Below are 8852 nucleotides of genomic sequence, written 5' to 3' on the forward strand. Positions count from 1 at the left end.
GGCCGGATCTCAGCTCACTGCAAGCTCCGCCTCCCGGGTTCACGCCATTCTCCTGCCTCAGCCTCCCGAGTAGCTGGGACCACAGGCGCCCGCCACCTCGCCCGGCTAGTTTTTTGTGTTTTTTAGTGGAGACGGGGTTTCACCGTGTTAGCCAGGATGGTCTCGATCTTGTGACCTCATGATCCGCCCGTCTCGGCCTCCCAAAGTGCTGGGATTACAGGCTTGAGCTACCGCGCCCGGCCCCATATGAAATAGATTTTTATAGAGGCCTGCAAAATATTCTCTGATGGTTTATTTTTTAATAATTTCATTTCAATACTTCTCTTTGTGCATGTGTATCTGTACATCTATATATATATCTGTATCTATGTCTATAGCTCACTTTGTGTGTGTGTGTCCTTTATTGTTATTTGAGTTAGGTAGTGATTTGTGTATTTTGTTCATTTGAAAAATACAGAATTATTATTTATTAATGAAGGCTACTACTTTTCTAATTTCTACTTTATTCATTTTTTATCTGTTATTTCTTCATTTGAGCTTTCTTTGTTTACTTTGCTGTCTTTTTTAAACATTTAAGCTGATAATTTAATTCATTTTATTGTTTTATTTATATTGAAAAAACATTAAGAACTATGGATTTTCCTCTGATTGCTGTTTTAAATATATCCCATATGGTATGATTTTTTGAGAAATTACTTTCATATTTATTCATTAATTTCCCATCTTTGCCACTAGCTTTGTTGTAATCTTATCTTTCTAATTAGATATGTAAACAATACACCATTGGCCATTGATTGACGTTTTTACAAATATCTGTTGGCGAATGAAAGTTATCCTTTAGTATGTTATTCAAAAAATTCTAAAGTATACAGAATTCCCTAAGTTCTTGTATGTTTAAAACTTGAAGAAAGTCTTGATTGAATATATTTTTTTTGCTTTACATTTTCTTTCCTTTTTATTTTACTTATGCTTCATTATTATCTTACACATTATTGTGCCTTGTAAATTATTTGATCTTTTGACCTGAAGGCTTTGAAGACTTCTTTCCTTGAGATCTAAGAGTTTTGTTGGGATGTATTGTTGTTGGTCTATCTGGGTCAATTTTCCTACTAATCTAGCATATCTTTAAATACATAGACTAATAGCTTCTTTTGTTTTGGGAAGGTTTTCTCAGATTATAATTTTAAATATTTGTTGTATTAAATAGCTTTGTTGTTTTTGCCTTCATGGATTCCAATTATATGTATGTTGTTTCAACCGTTTTCACCATAATCATTTTTACTTCTTCATTTTCTCATTTTCATTGTATTTCCCTACATTTATTCAATATGTCTTGGTAAATTTTCATTTTAGGCTATTTTCCATGGTGCACTTTGCTTTCTTTTTCTGAGATAACTTTGTTTTCAGCATTTTCTTCCTGTGTTCAATCAACTGTCATTTCATTCTCATTGTGGTTTTTCCTCTTTTTTTTTTATTTTTGTTTTACAGTGTCTAGATGTGTTTATATCTCACAAATAATTGTTTAAGGATAATTAATATAGTTGGAAATATGAGATTAAAATTTTATTCTGCTTCATGTTTCTTTTGGGGGTTTGAAGAGCAAACTGAATATTGTTTTTGGACTACTAATTTTAATGTAGTAGCTTTATTGAAATTAACATATTTTAAAATTAATTTTATGGATTTGAGGGTGGTTTATAAGATTCCTAATTCAATAGCACCCTCTTCTGTTCATGCAGTTAAGCATGGTTTCGTTAATGGATTTCTGCTGCTGCTACTGCTGGTGGTAGAGGGAGGGCTTGTGTTCTCTTTGACCATGTGGGACTTGAAACGTTGATCTTTTTTTCTTCCTATTTATCAACTCCCAAAGAGTGCTTCTCTCTTAGTGCTTTTGCTTTCTTCTCCCCTGCAAGCAATGCATTTCAAAGACTGCCCCTCAAATTATACTCACCTTAAGGTTCTTCCACTGCAGTCACTTCTTTAAAATACCATAATACCTTTTCATTATTTTCACATTTAGGATGATTTTTCTCTTTAGGACTGTGATTTTAAATCCATCTTAAGCCCGATGCTACCTTCATTCTTCTGCTCTTTGCTCACCGCAAAGGCTTTTGGAAAAAGCATACAAAAATCTTCCTTTAAAAATTTTTTTTTCTTACTTAGAAGTGACTTTTAAGTTTGAAATGATTCTGTGTCCAGTATGTTGAGTGTTTCCTTTTTTTTTTTTAGATTCATGTTTTTGTTTTGTATTTTTGGAGATTATTTGGGGAAGCGCAGATTTCAGAAACTACCATTATTCCTGTTAAATATTTTAAGAAAACAGTATTTTGCTTTTTAAATCAAATATTTTAAATTTTTATTAATTGTAAGAAATTTTCAAAGATTGGAACACACACTTTGTCAAAGAAGAAATACAAATAAATAAACGTGAAAAAATTGTTCCACATTATCAGTAATCTTAGGTAGCAGGTTAAAACAATGACAGACCATGAAACATTTGTAAGGTCATTAAAAATGCATTACCAATGTTGGCCTAACACCGCTGGTCTCAGGCACTCCTAAGTATGATAACAGAAAGTCTCAGTATATGGTACGAATGTCAAAGATGTTCCTATATTTCATTTTAGCCATTTAACTTCCAGAAAGTTATTGTGATCAAATAATAAACAATGAACACAATATTTATCTATAATGGTGTTCTGAAGAACTGTTTATTGGCCAGAGTTGGAAATAAGAGTTGATTAAATAAATCATGGTTCATATAATGCAAACTATGTACAGATAATGTTTAGAAAAATAGTTAGTTATGATAAATATTACTCATAGTCTGTTGTTAACAAAAAGGGTACAAAACAGTGTGTATACAAGCATTCTGTTTTTCTTTAAAAATTGTGCCTGGATGTATGCAGAAGAAAACAAAATATTACCAATAATTTTATCATGCTTGTACAGTTACTGCTGGGTTTTGTTTCATTTTTCTTTGTACTTTTAAGTTTGGCATATACATTTTTCAATGAAAATACGTAATTTTTAAAACAGAAACATGAAGGAAAAACATAGAACACTTTCTAAATTCACTAGTTCTGAACAAAGAATTCAAATAATTGTGACTTAATAATACTCCTAGGTTATCCTATAAAATTAACTCATGTGTCTCTGTTATCTACTGTAAAAATTAAAGGCATCACTTATTAATTTATTGATGCTAGAATATGTATGAGACAAATATTTCACATATTTATCTACTTTTAAAGATATATATAAAATTATTGATACAGATGGATTCTAGGAGGTGTTTTATAAGAAACAACAAAATACCCATCACTTACTGAAATGCTTTGGGCTGCGTTTGTGCGGCGCGGCCTTTTTCCACATCCCTCAGTGTCGTCGTTCTCAGGTCATCAGGCTCTGATGGCCCCATGGGTCACACCATCCTGTCAGTGAGCCACCCCCTCCCTAACCCCCATGAAGGGCCAGGTTTGTCTGCTCACATCAGCACCACATCCATCCCTGCACCGCCAGTTCCTCTGGCCCTGCGGTGCCTTTCTTTGTCCCCACGGGGAGCCCTGGTCCCTACGGGGCTCCCAACTGCCTCCCGGTCAACTGTGCTTGAATCAGGGGGCTCCTACCTACCTTCTGAGCTCCTAATACCTACCCAGCCTGAACCACAGGCTTTCAGTCTTAACCCTCCCTGCCCTGTCCTGCCCTCCCTCCCTTCTAAATCCCTGGCCTCCAGGCTGCACTTCGGGCTCAGAACTCTGACTTGACGTTAGCAAGAAGCTACTGGGGCTGTTTCTCCATGGGCCCAAGTCAACCCAACATGTATCTAATTCACCTGGGCTGTGCCAGTGCCATCAGGTCTCCTGAGTCTGTAACAAACATGCATTCATGCTCATGTGTTAAACATACACCACACACAACACATATCACACACCATACATACCACACATCACACACACCACACATCACACCACACACACCACACCCCACACACACCAGACATCACACACCACACATAACCAACACATCACACACCACACACATCACACACCATACATCACAGCCCACACACCACAAGTACATATCACAGGCCACACAGACACCACACACCCCACATACACCACACACCACACACACATATCACATGCCATACAGACAACACACACACCACATACACCACACACCACACACACCTCACATCACACCCCACACACACATCACACACCACACACACATCACACACCACACACACACCACACGTCACACACACACTAGACATCACATGCCACACATACCACACATTACACCCATCACACACATCACACACCACACACACCAAACACCACACATATCACACACCACATGCATCACACACCACACACACCACAAAAACCATACACACCACGCACTACACACCACACAGCACAAACCACACACACCACACACCCCACACACCACACAGCACACACACGCTGAGCAACTATTAATATAGTAAGTTGGCTGCTGAGTGCCTCACTATGGAAAAGGAGGGAGCCCCTCGATTTACTTGCCCTCAGACACCGGCTTATGAACTTCACGTGCCTCTATTGCCTATAATGACAAAGTTTTGTGTGATTTCGGCACACTAGCTAGTGCTTACAGAATCTTCCACAAGGCTTAAAAACAGCTTGTTACCAACAGGAATTAGGTCCAGGCAAAGTGCAAAATAAAATAAAATCAGTTATAAAACTATACAGCTGTGACAAGAAAACAGATTTCTATATATCTACAACACTCAAGTTTAATACATATTTTCACTTTTTATGTAGGGAATATTTTTACCACTCTGAAAAGTACAGAGAATAATTTTATAGTAATTTGCCAACTACTTGGAAAAAAACAGAAACACCTGAAAATTTAACATGTTTTCTTCTGATCTTTTTTTTAAAGAAAATAAAACAAAGAGACACTGATATTCACATATACTCCCCCAGTTACATTCCCAGCATCCCTTCCCCAGAGATAATCACTATAATGTGAAGTTGGTAAGTACCTGCTTTATAAAGAGCTTTACGCTTTGACTATACATGCAAGAAAAGGTTGACTTAAAACTAAGAGTTACATATGTATACATACATCCACATTGCTGTGGGTAAGTTTACATGCCCCCAAATGCGAACGGGCGTAGACGAGTACAGGTCATTCCTTGTTCACTGCCATGTGATACTCCACTCTGTCGCTCATCGTTTCATCTATGTCCTTGTCCATGACGCTGTTCCATGGCCCACACTGCACCATGCACGCTTAGCTTGGGCTCCTTGTGCCTGACAGGAGCCCCTGCAGGGAATAGTGGCTGGGCCTGGGCCCTGCACAGGCACTCCTCCAGATTTCCCTTCCTGAAGCCCCACTATGGGTCAGAACTCCTGCTGTTGAACAGGCAGGGCCTGTGCAGGGGCTCAGGCGTGAGGCATCTGATCTCAGAGTATCTGTATAGTCCTGGGCCCACTCCCCATGGAGGTCTTGGCCTCAGCTCTCCTGGTACAGTCCTGGCCCAGCTCCCTGTGGAAGTCTTAGCCTCAGTTTTCCCGGTGTGGTCTTGGGCCAACTCCCCGTGGAGGTCTTGGCCTCAGTTTCCCCTGTGCTGCCATTGCTCATCGTGACTGGTTGCTGCCATGGCAGGTATTGGCCACAGCCACACCTCCTTGTCAGAAGCTGGGCTTTGGGGGAGCTCTGGGCTCTGTTCTTGATTCCCTCTGAAATGTGCCCTGGCTCCTGTATTGGATCTGGCTGTTAATACATGGCCAAAACTTGATTGCATATTTGATTTCAGTGAGCTGTATACCATCCCATCTCGCTGCCTTTTGTACAGCAATCATGTCCTTTAGGTCAGGGGTTAGTGAGATTCTCTGTAAATGTCCAGATAGTGACTATTTTAGACTTAGTGCATCATGCTGTCTCTGTCACAGTCATTTGTGGTTGCAGCACTGGGTAGCCTGGATAGGAGGCAGGTCTGGGTCCCCACATGAGTGCGGCCTGGGGCACGGAGGCTGGAGCAGCCCAGGGACCACAGCTGTGGACCTCTCTGTCTCACACACACAATCTAAGGAATCAGTTTCTAAAAAGCGTATTGTAACTTCCTATATACTAAGAAATGCCTAGGTAAAATAAAAATCATGTAACTCAGCTTCCCTTTTCAGGAGCAGAAATCTGTAGAACTATATATAGAAAGTTAGTGATTTCCTCTGTCTTCACTTACTTGAAAAAATTGAATTGTGTTTTCCCAAGTATGGGCACCAAAGCTGATCAGCTTCTGTTGATTCAGCAATGTCGTGTATGTGTGTGTGTGTGTGTGCGTGTGTGTGCATGTGTGCTTGTGTATGATTTGCAGTATAACTCCTGGAGCTGGTGAGGTGAAGGGAGTAGCTTCAGCTCTGCTGGTTTTGTTTTTGCCCCTGAATACAGAAGACAGGAGTGTTCATTTCTACAGAATTCCCATTCATGGCTTGCTGACTTTGGCTTAGGCTGAATAACTCTTCACATATCTGTACAGTTGTTCATGGCCTCTGGAGTCTGGCATATTTGCAAGTTCATGAGTAAACCAGCCTCTTCCAACATTTGCTGTGGCCCCGTTCACCAGCAATGTTAGACCAAGTCATTGCTATGCCACGTCCTGGTGGAAAGAACTCAGATTAGAGGAGAGTGTCTATATCCCAAATGATCTTTCTCAACTATTACCCAATACCTTTGCAGACTCTGTGAAAGGAAAACTCTCTTACGCCCACATAGATTTCATTAAAAGAAATACATTGTGGAGCTCTAAGAAATCATGTTTTTTCCCTGAAAACTGGTATATGGTGAAGGTATTCATGACCTTGCATGATGGAATTTCAGCTTCATTCGTCTTGAGAAAGTCAGGTGGTGTGATACAAAGATAACACGGTTTGTAAGGGTGTGGACTCTGGCTTTACATTGACAAATACTTCCATGGCCTCAGGCAAGAAATTGAACCTCTCTGAACTCCAGTGTTCCTGCTGTAAAAATGTCTTTTGCTTCCTTGTCTCCCAGGGCCGCTGGCCATGCCTGGAAAGTACTTTGAGAAATGCAAACTATGCACTTTTTCTGGCTCTCTAGACCTGCACAGCAACATTGCTCCAAGCCCGGAGCCCCTCGGCCCACATGGGCACTGTGTGTCCCCTGAGTTTGGGGTCCTAACATCCAGGAGCCAGATCCCCCTCAGCTGTGTGGGGAGCAACACAGCCAACACCTTCCAAAGGCGGCTTCTGCCAGGCAGAGCCTCGGGTGTCAGCTTCTCCCAGGCCTTCTGGAGCGAGAGATTCCAATAGCCACAGTCATTCCCTGGCATCCTGGGAATCTCACCCTTCAGAGACAAGAGGACACACTCTCATCCTGCTGCCCGGGGACAGGCGGGCTTCCCACTTCACGCGCAACTCCCGCCCGTGAGACCCCCAGCCGGCTTGCGAAACGTGAACCCAGGTGTCCTCCGGTACAGCTCTCCTCACACGGACTCACATTTCCTCCCTGACTCTGGTCGCTGGGGCTGCTGAGATCTCTACTCAGGATCAGGAAACTGCCTCTTCCCCCGATGCCTTCATAGCCCCTGCCCCTACCCTCTGCTCAGCCTTGATCACAGGAGCCCTGCATCCTCAGTGAATTCTGGGGCACAGAGTTCCCAAATCTTCTTCCTCAGGGCCTGGCCCACATCTCTCAGTGCTGGTTTCTATTTCTAAACAATAATGTTCAAGGTCCTGGCCCCTTTGGGGCTCACCTCGAACACTATAGAGCCCCATCACCTTTCCACAGGAACAACTGATGCTTTCTCACACTTCCTTTCTGTGTAACTCCTGCTATTCTCATGAAAACATCAGGAGCCACACTCATGTCCCACTGGGCCTCCTAGTCTTGTCTCTCTCAACTCCACTGCCATTGACTTTAATTTAGCTTTGGCCGTCTCTGGAGCGTGAGCCGTAAAGCACTGACTTCTGATGGGAAGTGTCTGCCCTTCTAAGCATCCTTATTCACTCTGGTGGCAGCACTTGCTCTTTGAACCCTCAAATTTTCCACATTCTCCAACTCAGCCCCTTCGTTCCAGCTCCAACATGCTACCTACTCATTACTGATCCTCCTCCCAGTCTTCGTGAAAACACATCAAGCCATGCATCTTCAGATTCAGTGACAAGCCCTGGAGAGGGCTGGCCACGGTGTGGGCTTGGCACAGATCACCCACATGGCCGCCTGGCTCCCCTGATGGCAGAGGTGCAGGCTGGACTTTCCCTCACCTTTAATCCTCAATTCCCTCATTTATAAGATCAGAATAATTATGTTACTTACCTCATTGGCATATTGAGAAGATTAAATCGATTATGTTTCTATGCCTATAACAGGGAATGTGCTCAGCATATGTCAGCTAAGGGGTCATCTCTGGTCTTCCCCACCCACTCCTCATGGGACGGTCCCAGCCTTCACCACGACCCCCAAAATGCTCCTTCCACCCAGCAGACAGTACACCTCCTCATTCAGAGTCGAGTGGGCCTGGCACCCTAGGATTCTCACTCCAGATGCTGGAGTTAAAGCCACGTCTTTATCCACAGGGAGAGAGAACGCCCTTCTCCAGGACCAGGTAGGCTCTCCCGCCTGACCTCATGCTCCAGTCTCCTCCAGCAACTTTCAGGTTCCGTGCTGCCCTCGGGTTTCGTGCCATAGGGTTCTGAGCCGTCGGGTTCTATGATGCCAGGTTCTGGTTCTGTGCCATCGAGTTCTGTGCCCTCAGGTTCTGTGCTGTCAGTTCCGGTTCCGAGCTGCCGTTGGGTTCCGTGCTGTTGGTTCCGGTTCCATGTTGTCAGGTTCCATGCTGC

The sequence above is a fragment of the Colobus angolensis genome, unplaced genomic scaffold (genome assembly GCF_000951035.1).
Source record: "Colobus angolensis palliatus isolate OR3802 unplaced genomic scaffold, Cang.pa_1.0 Scaffold53, whole genome shotgun sequence".
Classification (NCBI taxonomy): domain Eukaryota; kingdom Metazoa; phylum Chordata; class Mammalia; order Primates; family Cercopithecidae; genus Colobus; species Colobus angolensis.